The sequence below is a fragment of the Rhinoraja longicauda genome, unplaced genomic scaffold (genome assembly GCF_053455715.1).
Source record: "Rhinoraja longicauda isolate Sanriku21f unplaced genomic scaffold, sRhiLon1.1 Scf000868, whole genome shotgun sequence".
NCBI lineage: Eukaryota > Metazoa > Chordata > Chondrichthyes > Rajiformes > Arhynchobatidae > Rhinoraja > Rhinoraja longicauda.
The window spans coordinates 30,702-50,767 of NW_027602084.1; the positions used below are offsets into that span (position 1 = coordinate 30,702).

General features: G+C 48.2%; 1 pseudogene across 1 annotated transcript; it reads right to left on the bottom strand.

The window, feature by feature from the left end:
• Positions 1–582: 582 nt before the first annotated feature.
• On the bottom strand, positions 583–19,409 carry LOC144591337 (selenoprotein P-like; annotated as a pseudogene). Its single transcript, XR_013546788.1, has 4 exons — positions 19,172–19,409; positions 10,514–10,726; positions 7,402–7,519; positions 583–1,973 (listed from the first exon to the last, which is right to left on the bottom strand). The product of XR_013546788.1 is annotated as a selenoprotein P-like (transcript).
• Positions 19,410–20,066: the final 657 nt, after the last annotated feature.

Sequence of the window (20,066 nt, forward strand, 5' to 3'; positions counted from 1 at the left end):
TAGACCAGTAGTTTTTTTTTAAGAATGTGCAGAATGTTGGGATCTGACTACATGCATTAAGTAGCAGGTAAAGTTGAAAGAAATTCAGTCAAGATTCTAGGATCCCGACATAGAAAACGGAAGCACTAATTAATGGAATACTAATTAATTCCAGTGGCAACACAGTGGGGGAGCCTCTGCCTCACCACCATTCAATGATCAGGATTCCATTCTGACCTCTGGTGGTCTTGGTGTGGAGTTCGCATGTTCTCCCTGTGACCACATAGATTAAATGGCCATGTTCAATGGCCATTTGTTGGTGTTATGGCTGTGGTAGTGGTGGAATGGGGTGAATGTTGATTGGAAATGTGGAAAAATTAAATTGGCTTTGTGTTCTTTGGTCGATGCTGGCTCGATGGGCTGAAGGATCTCTTTCCCAGGCTGTATAATCCAAGGCCTGTTGCCATGCTGTTTTACTCTATGACTGTCTAAAGGCAAAACAGTCATTCCCATTTAATGCAGTCACATCCAACCTCTGATGCCACAAAGTGCTAAGTTATAGTTGAAAAATTAGCTTTGTAGATATGTTTGCAAACACACAGCTTTCCAGACACAGACTTTTATTGACATGGTCTTGCACTTTCAATGCATCCAGGAAATGTAATCTGCCTGCACTTGCCATACAGGGACTTCAGGTGAGCGAGGGTCATCATTTCCCCAGCGACTATCATGAAATATGGCACCTGCTTTGCAACAAACTACAAATAGCCTTTCTTCAGAACCAAGTCTTTTGTTTGTGACTAAACCATTAAATGTGGTCTGCTAGCTGGACGCTGAGGATCGTGTTAAAGGATTTCTTTGATTGAGAGGAAAGCTGCTGTGAGATGGGATTCAGCTCAAGTGTTAATGGCCCCAATCACAGTTTGCACTGGTTGCACTTAATTCCAGCAATACCAGCTGTTATTTGCTCATTGTTAAGAAATGTTCCTGCTTATTTCAATTTGCAGCATTTCTGACGAAGACATAAGTGTTCTTCATCAAAATTATTGCAGGGAAAATTTGATGGGTCAAAGCTGCAAATTGGTTGATGTGTTGCTAAGTAGTTGCAGATAATGTGGATTAGCTTCTCTTTGTTACTCGACCTCCCTTTGTGCTTGTATTACATCAGCCAGCAGCCACTACAGAGTAGTTTGTGCTGCTGCCTTCACAGAAACAACCACAAGGAATGGGGAAAAAAAGCAAGACTGACAAGGACTAACCTGAACATTATACTGATCGGGCGGGTAATACAGTTTGGTAGCAGATGAGCCCTTATGGTGGAACACAGGACTTAGAGTAAACCATAAAGCTGAAATACAAACAGATTTCAAAGCTTTATGTCAGCAGATGGCAGTGTACATTCCAGCCAGAATGTTTACTGCTGCCTACTTTGTCATTTCCTAGTTTCTGCTAGGTTGTCATTGGTTCTGCCCGACCCGGGTTGGCATTGATCAGAGAGCAGACAGTGGGAATCGTCACTGTCAGGATTCAGACAGGCTCTTCCCGTCCAGCTCTCTCTGTCACTGTCAGGATGACGACCGTCTCCTGCACTGTCAGGGCACCTCGCTGTCGGAGGCGTTTTGACCGTGCAGTTGGCGGCAGTATCATCATCATCTGATTCCCGCGACCTCTGACATGCCGTGGGGTTTTCAGCTGAATTTTCTTTTGCACTTCAGCGCGTCCCTTCATGGACTTTGCTCGAATGCCGCTGAGATGCGGGCTTCCTCCTCCCTCCTCGCTGGGCTGTCTGGGTGCTGATGGTGGTGGTGGTGGTAGTGATGCTGGTGACTGCTTTCTTGCACCTCGCTCAGGGTCCTGTTTTGTGGGAGACGCTGTCTTAAGGTTGGTTTACGGGGATCGTGGCCATGGCTCCTATGTGGGTTGTGTTTTCGCCGATGGCCTCCTACCACCTTTGCCTCTGTTGCGTTTCTGGCAAGGCATGGCGAAGGTACTTCCTGCAGGAGTGAACACAGGAGATTTCAAATGCTCTAAGCACAGTCTGCAATGCTACACACATTTAATTTAGAATCTGCACATATATTATGAGGGTAGCAAATAAAACCTTGACACACTCACACTCACCGGATATATAACGCTCCCAGCTGTTAAAATGTACCCATTTGCTTTAAATGCACTAACAGCTGGGTTCAGCTGATGGAGAGATGAAATTCTAACGAATGTGCCAAATACATCAGTAAAGTGTGACTAGTTCCAGCTTGAAGTTTGAAGAACCTCTCTTTGAGGACAGATAGAGGCAAACTTACAGGAGTCGTAGAGTGATACAGTGTGGAGACAGGCCCTTCGATCCAACTTGCCCACACCGGCCAACATGTCCCAACTACACTAGTCCCACCTACCTGCTCTTGGTCCAGATCCAAGATTTCAAGATTTCAAGATCAATTTATTGTCATAGGTACCAATTAAGGTACAGTGAAATTTGAGTTACCATGCAGCCATACTAAGTAAAAAGCAACAAGACACACAGCCACATAAAATGAAATTTAACGTAAACATCCACCACAGCGGATTCCACATTCCTCACTGTGATGGAAGGTAATAAAGTTCAATCTTCCTCTTCCTCAATCCCTTCAAACCTGTCCTGTCCATGTACCTGTCTAACTGTTTCTTAAACGTTGGGATAGTCCCAGCCTCAACTACCTCCTCTGACAGCTCATTCCGTGCACCCACCACCTTCTAGATGTAGGATTACACCTTCTATGAGTGTCTGCATTCAGCAGGAGATAGTGCAATTGCACACGAGGAGAGGGAAGTACAACCACAGTGGTGAGGGAGCGGAGTGAGGGAGTGTTACTCTGTGTGTTCAACACAGGCACAATTATGGAGAATCACACATCACCCAGGAATATGGGACTTTACTTCATAGTGGATCTCAAACACACACTGAAGTGCATACATTTTAGAAGGATGAGGGAGGACTTCATTGAAACCTGCTGAATAGGGAACAGCCTGGATAGAGTGAATGTGGAGAGGATGTATTCAATGGTGGGAGAGTCTAGGACCAGAGGGCATTGCCTCAGAATAAAAGGATGTTCCTTTAGGAAGGAGATGAGGAGGAATTTCTTTAGTCAGAGGGTGGTGAATCTGTGGAATTCATTGCCACAGACGACTGTAGAGGCAGCCAATGGATATTTTTAAGGCAGAGCTTGACAGATTCTTGATTATTACAGATGTCAAGGGTTATGGGGAGAAGACAGAAGAATGGGGTTGAGAGGGAAAGATCAGCCATGATTGAATGGCGGAGTAGACGATGGGCCAAATGTCCTAATCCTGCTCCTAGAACTTATATGGTACATTAAAGGCTTTACTGAGACATAAACTAGACTCTGAATCCAAAGATAGACACAAAATTCTGGAGTAACTCAGCGGGACAGGCAGCATCTCTGGAGAGAAGAAATGGGAGACGTTTCAGGTCAAGACCCTTCTTCGGACTCGGTCTCGACCCGAAACGTCACCTATTCCTTCTCGCCTGTCCTGCTGAGTTGCTCCAGCATTTTGTGCCTATCCTTGGTTTACATCACTAAGGAAGATACAAACAATCTCCCAGATGTTCTGAGGTCCTAGTGTGACGGAGGAACTGAAGGAAATCCACATTAGGCAGGAAATGGTGTTGGGTAGACTGATGAGACTGAAGGCTGATAAATCCCCAGGGTCTGATGGTCTGCATCCCAGAGGATTTACAGAGGCATGAGGCAGGAGCTGGCCAGAATTGACTGGAAGGAGGCCCTAGCAGGGAGGACAGTGGAACAGCAATGGCAGGTATTCCTGGGAATAATGCAGAAGTTGCAGGATCAATTCATCCCAAAGAGGAGGAAAGATTCTAAAGGGAGTAAGAGGCACCCGTGGCTGACAAGGGAAGTCAAGGACAGCATAAAAATAAAAGAGAAGTATAGCATAGCAAAGATGAGCGGGAAGCCAGATGATTGGGACTCTTTTAAAGAGCAACAGAAGATAACTAAAAAGGCAATAGGGGGAGTCAATTATAAAAGACGAAATTGCGGAGCATTTGGATAGCAGTAACAGGATCGTTCTGAGTCAGCATGGATTTATGAAGGGGAAATCATGCTTGACTAATCTTCTGGAATTTTTTGAGGATGTAACTAGGAAAATGGACAGGGGAGAGCCGGTGGATGTAGTGTACCTTGACTTTCAGAAAGCCTTCGACAAGGTCCCACATAGGAGATTAGTGGGCAAAATTAGAGCACATGGTATTGGGGGTAGGGTAGGAAACATGGATAGAAAATTGGTTGGCAGACAGAAAGCAAAGAGTGGGGATAAATGGGTCCCTTTCAGAATGGCAGGCAGTGACTAGTGGGGTACAGCAAGACTCGGTGCTGGGACCGCAGCTATTTACAATATACATTAATGACTTGGATGAAGGGATTAAAAGTACCATTAGCAAATTTGTCGATGATACAAAGCAGGGTGGTAGTGTGAACTGTGAGGAAGATGCTATGAGGTTGCAGGATGACTTGGACAGGTTGTGTGAGTGGGCGGATGCATGGCAGATGCAGTTTAATGTGGATAAGTGTGAGGTTATCCACTTTGGTGGTAAGAATAGGATGGCAGATTATTATCTGAATGGTGTCAAGTTAGGAACAGGGGACGTACAAAGAGATCTGGGTGTCCTACTGCATCAGTCACTGAAAGGAAGCATGCAGGTACAGCAGGCAGTGAAGAAAGCCAATGGAATGATGGCCTTCATAACAAGAGGAGTTGAGTATAGGAGCAAAGAGGTCCTTCTGCAGTTGTACCGGTCCTTAGTGAGACCACACCTGGCGTACTTTTATTTATAATGAATGATCTCTTGCTATCCACTTTGCTGCTGTAACACTGTAAATTTCCCCAGTGTGGGACGAATAAAGGAATATATTATTATTATTATTATTATTATACATGATAAGGGACTAGATTGTATTTATGTATAGTACAACTGATCTGTTTGGATAGCATGCAAAACAAATCTTTTCACTGTGCCTCGGTACACATGACAATAATAAATCTAAAACTAAAATATTGTAACCCTAAACAACCCTCTTTACCATCCACTGTACCACCAGTTTTCGTGTCTCCTGCAAACATATCAATCATTAGTTTAGTTTAGTTTATTGTCAGTTGCACCAAGGTACAGTGAAAAGCTTTTGTTGCGTGCTAACCAGTCAACGGAAAGACAATACATGAGTACAATCGAGCCATTCACAGTGTGCAGGTACTTAATAACGTTTAGTGCAAGGTAAAACCAGTAAAGTCCGATCAAAGATAGTCTGAGGGTTACCAATGAGGTAGATAGTAGTTCAGGACTGCTCTCTGGTTGTGGTAGGATGGTTCTGTTACCTGATAACAGCTGGGAAGAAACTGTCCCTGAATCTGGAGTTGTGCACTTTCACAGTTCTGTATCTTTTCCCGATGGGGCAGGGGAGAAGAGGGAGTGGCCAGGGTGAGACTGGTCTTTGATGATGCTGCTGGCCTTGCTGAGGCAGTGTGAGGTGTAGATGGAGTCAGTGGGAGGGAGGTTGGTTTGTGTGATGGTGTGGGCTGCTGGCCTTGCCGAGGCAGCGTGAGGTGTAGATGGAGTCAGTGGGAGGGAGGTCTGCATGACCTGTTGCACTTGTGGCCTGGTTGTACTCATACACAGTGACTGGATGGGACACAAACAAAGCTTTGCACTGCATCTCGATTTATATGGCAATAACAAACCAATACAAAATACTAATACCAAGAGTGTTTTCAAGACTCACTACCTGCTGAAGGAAAACAATGTCATTATATCTAAAGAGTCAAGAGAGTTAAATTATCAAATCACTGAGACAATGAAATCCTTACTTGCAGCAGCTTACAGGCACATTAAAGCAACCTCAAATAACGATACAATAAATATTGTAATAAATAATAATTTTCAGGATCTAACCACCAGCGGCAATACATTTTTAAATTAATTATTCATTTTATTCATCTCTAAACTAAATTAAACTGAATCACAACAAGGCCCCAGTCCAAAAAGATATGCCACTGGCCATTTTGCCAGGGCCATGAAAAGTGTAATAGAGTAATACTTTTTTTGGTGCTTTCTGTGACTATCTGTTACTATCTATCTGTATATTTTAGTTTAGTTTAGAGACACAGCGTGGAGACAAGGCCTTTCGGCCCACCGGGTTCGTGCCAACCAGTGATCCCCGCACACTAACACTCGGGACAATTTTTAAATTTACCAAGCCAATTAGCCTACAAACCTGTACGTCTTTGGAGTGTGGAAGGAATCCGAAGATAGAAACATAGAAACATAGAAAAGAGGTGCAGGAGGAGGCCATTCGGCCCTTCAAGCCAGCACCACCATTCTTTGTGATCATGGCTGATCATCCACAATCAGTAACCTGTGCCTGCCTTCTCCCCATAGCCCTTGATTCCACTAGCCCCTAGAGCTCTATCTAACTCTCTCTTAAATCCATCCAGTGATTTGGCCTCCACTGCTCTCAGGCAGAGAATTCCACAAATTCACAACTCTCTGGGTGAAAAAGTTCTTTCTCACCTCAGTTTTAAATGGCCTCCCCCTTATTCTCAGACTGTGGCCCCTGATTCTGGACTCCCCCAACATTGGGAACATTTTTCCTGCATCTAGCTTTTATAATTTTATATGTCTCTATAAGATCCTCTCTCATCCTTCTAAACTCCAGTGAATACAAGCCTAGTCTTTTCAATCTTTCCTCATATGACAGTCCCGCCATCCCAGGGATCAATCTCGTGAACCTACGCTGCACTGCCTCAATTACAAGGATGTCCCTCCTCAAATTAGGAGATCAAAACTGTACACAATACTCCAGATGTTGTCTTACCAGGGCCCTATACAACTGCAGAAGAACCTCTTGACTCCTATACTGAAATCCTCTCGTTTTGAAGGCCATTAGCTTTCTTCACTGCCTGCTGTACCTGCACGCCAACTTTCAGTGACTGGTGTACAAGGACACCCAGGTCTTGCTGCAATTCCCCCTTATCTAACCTGACACTATTGAGATAATAATCTGCCTCCTTGTTTTTGCCGCCAAAGTGGATAACCTCACATCTCGGAGAAGACCCACGTAGGTCACGGGGAGAACGTACAAACTCCGTACAGACAGCACCCGTAGTCGGGATGGAACCCGGGACTCCGGCGCTGCATTCGCTGTAAGGCCGCAACTCTACCGCTGAACCACCGTGCCACCCGAATGTGAGCTAGCATCACAGCAGCTCCTGTGTGGCTAGTCTGTGCTCCGAGGCCCTTACTGCACACACTGCTGCTCACCCCCTCCCAGGAGCCCACACCTCCCACATCCTGTGCCAGGCTCTCTGTCACCAACTTTAATACTTAGTAAATACGGAGTAAATCCTTACCACCAGAGAACAATTGGTGCACATTGTGTGACAATAGGTTTGCGTGATCGCTTTCTCCACAATCGTTTGCCTGAGCATGGTGAATGGCAGTCCCAAGTGAAAGGTCTGCTGGCCACACCTGATGGAGAAACAACTTGTTATCTATCTTTGCACCTCAAAGAGAGGAAGTTACTGGCATCTACACACTAAAACTCGTTTGTTTGTTTGTTTGTTCCTGAACTACAGCCAAAACGGTACACGATAGCGCAACAATTTTAAGCCCACCTTACTCACCGTCGTCCCTTTGGTGCTAATGGAAGAAGTTTCATTGAAATTGGTGTTATATTTCTAAAGTTACTCACATTTAAAAGTTTAAATCTATTTCCTAGGGAGGGAGGGGGGAGGGAGGGGGTGGAGGGAGGGTGGAGAGGAGGGAGGATAAGGGGGGTTAAGGGAAGGAGTGGGGGGAGGGTAAGGGAGGGAGGGGAGGGGGAGGAGGGAGGGAGGGAGGGAGGGGAGGGGAGGGGGGAAGGAGAGGGTGCTGCACCAATGCAGGAGAGGTTTGGGCCCAACAGGTCCACTTGGTCTAGTTACTTATACACCACAAGGACCACATCCTTACTGGCTCTCAATCAACCAATCTTACGATACGATATGATAGAACTTTATCCCAGGAGGGAAATTGATCTGCCAACAGTCATAAAAACACAAATTACATGAAACATGAAATTAAAATGACGAGTGGAAAGGCTTGGGGGATGTGCAGGGAGGGGGAGGGGGCGGGGGAGGGGGAGGGGGAGGGGGCGGTCTCAGTCTACCCCACGACAGAAGGGGGAGGAGTTGTACAGTTCGATAGCCATAGGGAAGAAGGATCTCATGTGGCGTTCTGTGCTGCATCTTGGTGGAACCAGTCTGTTGCTGAAGGTGCTCCTCAGGTTGGCCAGTGTGTCATGGAGGGGGTGAGCTGTATTGTCCAGGATGCTCCGCAGTTTGAGGAGCATCCTCTCCTCCAAGACCACCTCCCATTAATCCAACTCCGCCTCCAGGACGGAGCCAGCCTTCCTGATGGGTTTGTTGATCCTGTTGGTTTCCGCGGCCTTTGCCCTGCTGCCCCGGCACACGGCAGCGAAGACGATGGCACTGGGCCACCATCGATTGGGAGAACATCTGCAGCATCTTACTGCAGACGTTGAAGTAGCAGAGACTTCTCAAAAAGTACAGCCGGCTCTATCCCTTCTTGTACAGGGCCTCAGCGTTCCTGGGCCAGTCCAGTTTACTGCCCAGGTACACTCCAAGGTATTTGTACTCCCTGGTAACCTGCACATCCACACCATGGATGGAGGCAGGGGACAGTCCCTTCACCCCTCTGCTTCCCCATGGCTCTGTGACTGGTCTCTCACATGCCCTGTATCTCCCATTTTAATTATTTTACCACTCACCTACATGATGGGCACTTTACAGCAGTCGTTTAACCTGCCAGCAAGAGTTTTGGGGGATGGGGGAGCAAACCGAAGCATCTGGCAAAACAAACTTCACATTTGACGAAGAACCTGTACAAACAGGTATCCAAAGTCTGGATCAAACGTGTGGTAAAGAGGGCGTATGTAGTTCTTGTCTTCAGCAGTCAGGGATTGAGTACAAGAGTCAGGCAGTGACAATACAGCATTATATTTGGGCAGGCTGCATTTAGTTTAATTTAGTTTAGTTTGGAGATACAGTGCGGAAACAGGCCCTTCGGCCCTCCGGGTCCACGCCGACCAGCGATCCCCATTTATTAACAATGTCCTATACCCACTAGGGACAATTTGTTACATTTATATCAAGCCAATTAACTTACAAATCTGTACGTCTTTGGAGTGTGGGAGGAAACCGAAGATCTCGGAGAAAACCCACGCAGGTCACGGGGAGAACGTACAACGTGCAGACAGCACCCGTAGTCGGGATGGAACCCGGGTCTCCGATGCTGCATTCGCTGTAAGGCAGCAACTCTACCGCTGCGCCACCGTGCCGCCCTAAATTTGGAGTGTAGTGTGCAGTTGAGGTTTCCCCATTGCAGGAAGGATGTGGAAGGTGTGGACAGGGTGGAGAAGAGGTGATGTATTCTGGGATGTCATATGGAGTAGGATATACACATTACATGGTAGAGTGGCAAGAAATGTTGATGAGCAGAGGGACCTTGGGTTGAAAGTCCATAGTTCCCTGAAAGCAGCAACACTGGCAGATAAGGTGGTGAAGAAGATATATTGCATGGATAGGAAGGAACTGCAGATAGATGCTGGTTTACACCGAAGATAGACACAAAATGCTGGAGTAACTCAGCATCTGGAACTGGCAGCATCTCTGGAGAGAAGGAATGGGTGATATTTCATACCGTCATGTCATAATGTCAGGAGTCTATTCTGCCATTCAATCATGGCTGATCTATCTCTCGCTCTTAACCCCATTCTCCTGCCTTCTCCCCATAACCCCTGGCACCTGTACTAATCAAGAATCTATCGAACTGTGCCTTAAAAACATCCACTGACTTGGCCTCCACAGCCTTCTGTGGCAATGAATTCCACAGATTCACCACCCTCTGACGAAAGACATTTTTCCTCATCTCCTTCCTAAAGGGATGTCCTTTAATTCTGAGGTTGTGACCTCTAGTCCTAGACTCTCCCACTGGTGGAAACATCCTCCCCACATCCACTCTATCCAGGCCGCTCATTATTCTGTATGTTTCAATGAGGTCCACCTCTCTTCTAAACTCCAGCAACATAGAAACATAGAAAACAGGTGCAGGAGGAGGCCATTTGGCCCTTTGAGCCAGCACTGCCATTAAATGTGATCATGGCTGATCATCCACAATCAGTAACCTTAGCCTGCCTTCTCACCATATCCCTTGATTCCGCTAGCCCAGAGAGCTCTCTTTCTGCTCAGTTTTAAATGGCCTCCCCTTTATTCTTAGACTGTGGCACCTGGTTCTGGACTCCCCCAACATTGGGAACATTTTTCCTGCATCCAGCTTGTCCAATCCTTTGTGGCGGCAAGGGAGAGAGTATCGGAGGCATTGGTAGATCATGGCCGATGATTTACAGCAGGAGAGGCAGTCAAACGCCATCGGACAGCCGCGTGCACGATGGAGTCTACTGACCTGTCATAGATGAGGAAGTCATCCTTCTCGCCCCGGAGTAGACTCCAAACGTCAGGCTGATCAGTGTCTTGTTGATACACAGGCAGCTCTCCTTCCACCTTTTCCTTCAGCTGTTGGTAATTTTCCCGTGAGTCATTTCCCTGGTGATTTACCACCAGGTAGGAGATGTTCACCAGCCCACGGCGATCCAGACTGTTCTTCAGGTGCCTCAAACTGAAATAGTAAACCACTTTAAAAACAAATCTACTAGGTATCAAAAGGAATGTACAACGACGAGGATAGGCGCAAGTAGCTGGAGTAACTCAGCGGGTCAGGCAGCATCTGTGGAGAACATGGATAGGTGATGTTTTACAGAGTGCTGGAGTAACTCAGCGGGTCAGGCAGCATCTGTGGAGAACATGGATAGGTGATGTTTCACAGAGTGCTGGAGTAACTCAGCGGGTCAGGCAGCATCTGTGGAGAACATGGATAGGTGATGTTTCACAGAGTGCTGGAGTAACTCAGCGGGTCAGGCAGCATCCCTGGAGAAAAGGAATAGGTGACGTTTCGGGTTCAGACCCTTCTTCAGCCTTCAGTGACCCGAAACGTCACCTATTCCTTTTCTCCAGAGATGCTGTCTGACCCGCTGAGTTACTTCAGCTTTTTGTGTCTATAGTTTAAACCAGCATCTGCTTCTCCTTCCTGCACTAGTGGATTGATGAGTCTGGTTGCACAGCTAAACATATTAGACAGATGGAAACCATTGTAAACTAGCTGCCTCGCTGTAACACTATATTCTGGTATTTTTCTCCTTGCATTACCTGTTGTATTTGTGTATGGTTTGATTGTATGACATAAGTTGACAACAGTTTTTCACTGTATCTCTGTACATGTAATAATGTTGTCATATGTTAAAAGAATGGAGCACCTGGGCTTGTGTCCACTAGAATTTAGAAGGATGAGAGGGGATCTTATTGAAACATATAAGTTTATGAAGGGATTGGACATGCTAGAGGCAGGAAACATATTCCCGATGTTGGGGGAGTCCAGAACCAGGGGCCAAAGTTTAAGAATAAGGGGTAGGCCATTTTGAACGGAAATGAGGAAGGTGTTTTTCACCCAGAAGGTTGTGAATCTGTGGAATTCTCTGCCTCAGAAGGCAGTGGAGCCCAATTCTCTGGATGCTTTCAAGAGAAAGTTAGATGGAGCTCTTAAAGATAGCGGAGTCAAGGGATGTGGGGAGAAGGTAGGAATGGAGTACTGATTGTAGATGATCAGCCATGATCACAGTGAATGGTGGTGCTGTCTCGAAGGGCTGAATGTTCTACTCCTGCACCTATTGTCTATTGTCTATAATAATAATTCCACCAGATTTTGTAACGGCTTCTGTACAAACTATAACCAATAATAATGGTTCATTAAAGAAGGGTTAAGGACGTTGACATTGTTATTTTTTTCTTATAGAGAACACTAGTTTAGTGGAGCTCCCAGCCTTGGGTAGCCTACCATCTTACTCATTCTGCTTCTTTCAATGTCACATTTACCGAGATGCTGTGAAAAGCTGGGTCTTGCTTTCCAGGCAAATCATACCGTACGTGAGAACATCAGTTAGTGCAAAGAGAAAATAAACAGCTGCAAAAAAAGTGCAGCGGTAGGATGGGTAGATCGGGAGTTCATCCCAAGCATTTGAAAGGTCTGTTCAAGAACCTGATAACAGCGGGGAAGAGAAGAAAGGAACAGGAAAAGCATTGTGGCACTTTGTGGTTATCTTTGAGAACCGCAGAAGAAGCTATGAACTAGCGTGGGAGGTTAATGCGAAAGAGGCCTCAATTATCTTTTTAAAGCCCCAGTTTAAAAAAAAAACACAGTAAAGAATTGGCATCATGTTCTGCATGGACATTGAGAGCAAAAAGGTGAGTTCCACTGCTATTAGTTACTATGTTAGCGGCCACAGTCAAAGAATAAAGAGGAGGCCATTTAAAACTGAGGTGAGAAAAAACTTCTTCACCCAGAGAGTTGTAAATTTGTGGAATTCTCTGCCACAGAGGGCAGTGGAGGCCAATTCACTGGATGAATTTAAAAGAGTTAGATAGAGCTCTAGGGGCTAGCGGAATCAAGGGATATGGGGAGAAGGCAGGCACAGGTTACTGATTGTGGATGATCAGCCATGATCACAATGAATGGCGGTGTTGGCTCGAAGGGCCAAATGTCTATGTTCGAAGCACCTATTTTCTATGTTTCTATGTTTCTGCGTGATTAATTTAGAGGGTTGGGAGAAAAATGCCTGATTTACTTAGTTTGTACAGAAGCTGTAACAAACCTCACAAAATCTAAACTGGAAAATACAGGATGAAACTGGTGTTAAAATGGGTGGGATGCAGACAGATTGGAGTTTGCTCAGTGGGGGCAGGCAGGCAGCCACGAGGAGCAGGATTTCTGCTGTGAGGGACAGAGGTCCTCATGTGGTGGCATTGAGGTAGTGCAACGTAGCTGGATAGAGGACTGTGATCCACTGACTGTTCCCTGGGACGCATTCAGAGACTGACATCGAGTGCTGCTGGAAGTTTAGGAAAATAACTGCTCCTTCTAAACTGTGGATCCCGTGGCGCTGACTGCCCAGCCCACGGGGGCCCACGCCATGGAGGCATCAAGTGGGGACCCTGTGGCAAGAGTGGAGAATTTAGCGCGGCAGTTGACCGTCGACCGTGGAGTGAGGGCGCTGCTGAGGAGGGGGGGGGAACAACGAAGGACCCGGCGTGAGGGGACCGCCGTGAGGAGGGGGAGGGTGGGACAATGAAGGACCCGGCGTGGGGGGACGGCCATGAGGAGGGGGGGGGACAATGAAGAACCCGGCGTGTTGGGACCGCGGTGAGGAGGGGGAGGGTGGGACAATGAAGGACCCGGCGTGGGGGGACGGCCATGAGGAGGGGGGGGACAACGAAGGACCCGGCGTGTTGGGACCGCGGTGAGGAGGGGGAGGGTGGGACAATGAAGGACCCGGCGTGGGGGGACGGCCATGAGGAGGGGGGGGACAACGAAGGACCCGGCGTGTTGGGACCGCGGTGAGGAGGGGGGACAATGAAGGACCCGGCGTGGGGGGACGGCCATGAGGAGGGGGGGGAACAACAAAGGACCCGGCGTGTTGGGACCGCGGTGAGGAGGGGGGACAATGAAGGACCCGGCGTGGGGGGACGGCCATGAGGAGGGGGGGGACAACGAAGGACCCGGCGTGTTGGGACCGCGGTGAGGAGGGGGGACAATGAAGGACCCGGCGTGGGGGGACGGCCATGAGGAGGGGGGGGAACAACAAAGGACCCGGCGTGTCGGGACCGCCGTGAGGAGGGGGAGGGGGGGACAACGAAGGACCCGGCGTGGGTGGACCGCCGTGAGGAGGGGGAGGGGGGGAGAACAAAGGGAAACCTCGGCGCGCGAATACTTTGTAACTCTTGGCGCCCTTTACGTGGCGACTACTTGCATACCTTGGGCATGCAAGCAAAGAATCTCACTGTGACTTGTCATATGTGACAATAAAGTGTTCAATCAATCAGTTCATCTGACCAAAAGCCTCGCCTACAAGCACCTCACCTGACTTGGCTGCCAATGACAGTCAGATCTTTCCTGCACCATTAGTGTCTTGCTGCTGATGCACGCTGCCCTCAGGATGGCTGCAGCAGAGAGGAGACCGTTGCCCACCTCTTTGCAGAGTGTGGATTTGCAGAGGGTCTGGAGAATATTGTCACGGTTCATCCTGAACCGCCCCATCACAGAGGCATCTCTGATTTATGGCCAGTGTCATACGCAGTGTCATACTCCAGTGTCAAACTCAGAGACCATCAAAGGTGAAAGACGCTCTTTGGTCTGCCAAAGATTGTTGACCTCCCAGCAGAGCGAGCTGTCCATCAGGGAATGACTGGCCCGAGAGTTAGATAGAGCTCTTAAAGATAGCGGAGATGGGGAGAAGGCAGGCACAGGGTGCTGATTGTGGATGATCACGGTGAATGGGCCGATGGGCTCCTCCATCGGCTCGATGGGCCAAATGGCCTCCTCCTCCACCTATTGTCTATTGTCTATTGCTCCAGTGCGTGCTGAAGGGCTCGCTGAAGCTCGGTGCAGCCAACACCAAGGCTCTGTGAGGGAGGGCCACAGTCTGGGGTCCTTACGCTGCTGAACTTAGAGGGGCAGAGTCTGGTGGGGCCACCCTTCAAACAAGGGAATGGATATTCCCCCAGGGGACCACGTGTGTGGGAAGAGTAAGACTAAAGGGGTAAGTCTAAGTTTTTGTCTAAAGGGTGGCACGGTGGCGCAGCGGGTAGAGTTGCTGCCTAACAGCGCCAGAGACCCGGGTTCCATCCCGACTACGGGTGCTGTCTGTACGGAGTTTATACGTTCTCCCCGTGACCTGCGTGTTTTTTTTCCCGAGATCTTCAGTTTCCTCCCACACTCCAAAGACGTACAGGTTTGTACGTTAATTGGCTTGGTACAATTGTAAATTGTCCCTCGTGTGTGTAGGATAATGGTAGTGTGCGGGGATCTCTGGTCGGCACGGACTCGGTGGGCCAAAGGGCCTGTTGTCAAGCTGTATGTCTAAACTAAACTAAACTAAACTAAACACTACAAAGAAACTATTAAATGTTTAGATAATGAGAATGTATGAAGAGTTTTTACATGATCTGGAAGGATGAGGGGGGATCTTATTGAAACATATAAGATAATTAGGGGATTGGACACATTAGAGGCAGGAAACATGTTCCCAATGTTGGGGGAGTCCAGAACAAGGGGCCACAGTTTAAGAATAAGGGGTAGGCCATTTAGAACGGAGATGAGGAAGAACTTTTTCAGTCAGAGAGTGGTGAAGGTGTGGAATTCTCTGCCTCAGAAGGCAGTGGAGGCCAGTTCGTTGGATACTTTCAAGAGAGAGCTGGATAGAGCTCTTAAGGATAGCGGAGTGAGGGGGTATGGGGAGAAGGCAGGAACGGGGTACTGATTGAGAGTGATCAGCCATGATCGCATTGAATGGCGGTGCTGGCTCGAAGGGCTGAATGGCCTCCTCCTGCACCTATTGTCTATTGTCTATTGTCTATTATCTTTATTTTGATTAAGGATAAAAGACCATTTATCCCATTAATGTCATCCCAGGTCTTTAGAAAGCTATCAGACGGTGAATAAAATAAATCATTGAGTAAACTCCTGTGTGTTCCCGGAGGAAAGATTATATGTGTTCAGGTCATAGACAGAAAAAGCCGGAGTAACTCAGCGGGTCAGGCAGCATCAGTGGAGAGCATGGATAAGTGACGTTTCACAGAGTGCTGGAGTAACTCAGCGGGTCAGACAGCATCTCTGGAGAAAAGGAATGGGTGACGTTTCAGGTCGAGACCCTTCTTCAGTTGACCCTTCTTCAATCTGAAGAAGGGTCTCGACCTGAAACGTCACCTATTCCTTTTCTCCGGAGATGCTGCCTGACCCGCTGAGTTACTCCAGGTTTTTAGTCTATCTTCGGTTTAAACCAGCATCTGCAGTTCCTTCCTCCACTGTGTTCAGGTTAAGTTCTTTATCATGGGACATGCATCCAATCTCACAACTGCTCGTGTTCAAATGACACAAGTGTTTCAAAGTGCAACTAATATACAGTTGCTTTGTCTTAAGCAGAAGGCTGTATCCTGTTAATTGCTCTCCAGTCTATGGAAAGGTCCAATGAACAGTGTGTCCTAGATGGTCCTGGGCACCTGGGGCACTAGAGTTGTACAATGTACATCAATGGGATTGTTTCACAGGGTCCTGTGCTTCATACATGGAGTGGGAGTTGACTGCGGGCAAGATAAACAGTTTGGGACTGACATCAGCTTTCATTTACTGTTCATCATAACAGCACAGAAACAGGTCCTTCAGCCAAAAACCTCGACGTATTTAACGGGCAATCTAAAGAAGGGTTCAAACTGAAGAAGCGTTCAATCTGAAGAAGGGTCTTGACCCGAAACTTCAGCCATCCATGTTATCCAGCGATGTTGCCTGACCTGCTGAGTTTCGCCAGCGCTTTTGTTCTCCATCAGCCCTTGTGTTCAGCCCATATCCTTCAACATTTTTCATATCTTTGCACCTGTCCACATTTCTTTTAAATGTTATTATAGTACCTACCTCCTCTGGCAGCTGGTTCCATATGCCCACCACCCTCTGTGTAAAATAAAACGTGCCCCTCTGGTTCTTATTAAACCTTTTCCCTCTCTACCTTAAACCTCTACCTTCTAGTTCTTGATTCCCCTAACTTGGGAAAACGACAAGGCATTCGTGCTATGTATTGCTGCTGCAATTTTATACACCTCTATAAGATCACCCCTCGACACCCAGCGCTGCAAGGAATAATATCCCAGGCTGCCCAACGTCTACCAACATCTCACGCCCTTGAGTCCTGGCAACATCTTTGTACATCTTCTCTGTACTCACTCCAGCTTGATGGCATCCTTTCCAGAGCAGCCTGACCAAAACTGAACACAGCACTGTGATTACGGCTTCACCAACACCTTGTGCATCTAGCACACACTCAGCTGCTTGACTGATAAAGGCCAGCAGAGAAAGCCCGAACACCACTTTAAGATAACTATGTCCCTAAACTCTTTGATCCCTCTGCTGTCCACTACTCTCTTGGGCCCTACTGTGAAGGCCCTGATTTCCCAAAAGGCAACACCTCACACTTACCTGAGTTAAACTTCATTTGCCATTCCTTGGCCAACTTCTGCTCATCAAGATCTTGGTAATTCTTGACAGCCATCTACACTGTCTACAAATCCACTTATTTTAGCGTCATCTGCAAACGTGCTAAATCTTGTCTCGTCCAAATCGTTGAAATAGACCAGAAACAGTGCTGATCCCTGAGGGACCCCACTAGCCACAGGCCTCACGTCTGAAAGTCTGGCGTTCTGGTGAGACATTGCATGCCAGGCTTGATAACAGCCCTGCCCCAGCAACAGGAATCAGTATAACGTGCCACCAATCTGGCGCCATAAGTGGCAGCCTCGCCAACAGCCTGTCTCGCCCCTTCTTTCTTTCGTTGTTTTTAGTCTGATTTGTATGTTTTAGTGTATCTTTAGTTTCATTTTATGTGGTGGGTGGGGGTGGAGGGGGGTTGGGGGAAACCTTTTTTTATCTCTTCCCTCGACGGAGATGCGACTTTTTCCGTATCGTATCTCCGTCCGCACTGCGGCCTAACATCGTGGAGCTGGCTTCGGGAGCTCCAACCGCAGGAGCTTCGACCGCCCCGATCGCGGGAGCCTCGATCGCCCCGATGCCAGGGCTTCGATCGCCCCGACTGCCGATGGATCGATCGCCCCGACCGCGGGAGAAAAGGAGGAAGAAGGTATAAGTTATTTGCCTTCCATAACAGTGGGAAATGTAGTGTCGCCGAATAAAACAAGATGGCCGTGCTGCCGGCACTGGTGGGGACACGGAGGGAGTGCCGTGAGTGCGGTGGTCTCGGTGTTTTGAGGGGACGTGTCTCCATGTGGACATCCCGGAGTCTGGTGCGAGTGTGGACGGCTTTCTGACTGTTTGGGCAGACAGGGACTGCAGAGAGAGTGACAGCGGTCGGTACAACTCTGGTCACATCACGGTGAAGGAGCGTGTGTGTAGTCTGGACATTGAACTGAGGCTGTGTGTCTCCACTTATGCTGTGTGCCCTGGGGATTCTCACACGCCGCTGTGGTGGCTGTTTATGGTTTAATCTTCATGTAGTTTTGTATCTTGGTGCTTTTTTGGCATGACTGTAGGGTGAATCAGATTCCACTGTACCTCAGGGAACACGTGACAATAAAGGACCATTGAACCATTGAACCAAACTCCAGTGTTGACGGAGGTTTGTCAATTTGTACTGGTTGCAGAAGGCCTGATGGTTAACCACAGCCGGCCATGGCCACTATCCATGTTGCTCCCCCCCACGGTTACAAAAAGGACACAGTTCCAACAATTAACGTCAACCACAAATGGAGCTTCGGAAACTGAACTGAACTGATGGTGTGCCGTTACCTTGAACGAGAACTGCCATTGGAACATTGAGATAGATACCATCGAGAGATTTATGAAATCATTTTATTTTGTGAGCCTAGCGAGCAATGGTTAAATAACGGTAAGATATTAATGATTTAGACTTTAGAGATACAGCGTGGAAATAGGCCCTTCGGCCCACCGAGCTCATGCCGACCAGCGACCCCCCTCATATACCGGCACTATCCTACACACACTGGGGACAATTTGCAATGTGCAGAAGCCAAATAAGCTGCAAACCTGTACGTCTTTGGAATGTGTGAGGAAACCGGAGCACCCGGAGAAGGCCCACACCCGTGCACCACTCACCCTATCCTACATTCGGGACAATTTACAGCAGCCAATGAAGCTACAAACCCGGATGTCTTTGGAGTGTGGGACGAAACCGGAGCACCCGGAGGAAACCCAGATGGTCAAAGGAAGAACGAACAAACTGAGTACAGACAGTGCCTAGAGTCTGGTATCTGGTATCTGCCGCTGTGAGGCAGCAACTCCACCACTGAGCCACAGTGCCGCACTGATTATTGCTTCTTCATTATTAAGCATGGTTATTAAACATTGTGCTACTCATGCAATCAAAGTGTTTCTACAAGCAGGGGAAAATAATATCCCAAATAATATCTACAAGGTTTCTTCTGGAGTTCTTACCTGGCGGCTTGCAGCAGACAGAAATGTCAGCTAGCCTGCAGTAACGCCACCACAGTCACTCGCCCCAGGGATTGCTCCATGGGGGTTTCCGCCCCGATGCTCCATGCTTCCGGCTTCTCGCATTGCCCCTGACCCTGACCCTCTGCCCAGCCCACAAGGAGCAGGCAGAGAGCCAGGGCAACACCCAGGCACTTCCGCATCGGCACAGGGGCCCTTGGCTGAAACAGGAGAACAAAAGGCCAATTATTCACAAAATGCTGGAGTAACTCAGCGGGTCAGGCAGCATCTCGGGAGAGAAGGAATGGGCAACGTTTCGGGTCGAGACCCTTCTTCAGACTGAACAAAAGGCCAAGCTCCATCTGGTCTTCCACATACCTCTTGTACCAAATAGACAATACTCAATAGGCAATAGTCAATAGACAATAGACAATAGTCAATAGTCAATAGACAATAGGCAATATATAGACAATAGTACCTGAAACGGGCCCTGATAAACCAGATGAAGAGGGGGGCGGTGGGAATCTTTCCACAGGAACACGAAATCACAGTCCCGCAAGTCCGACTTCCGTGCCAGGAGGTCGGGACTCGAGCCAGAGAACCCACCCGTGCCCGGAGGGAACCCAACACCGACGTAACGGGCGGCGGCAAGGCGGGGGCGGAAGGGAGGATGTCACCTGGTACCCGCAGGGACATACCGTAGACGAGCTCGGCCGAGGACGTGCCTAGCTCGGCCTTTGGGGCCGTACGAATGCCGAGGAGGACCCAAGGCAGCTGGTCAGCCCAATCGTGGCCGGTCAGTCGGGCACAGAGGGACGCCTTCAGCTGCCGATGGAAGCGCTCAACCATCCCGTTGGTTGGGGATGGTAGGCGGTGGTCTGCTGTAAACGAGACCCAT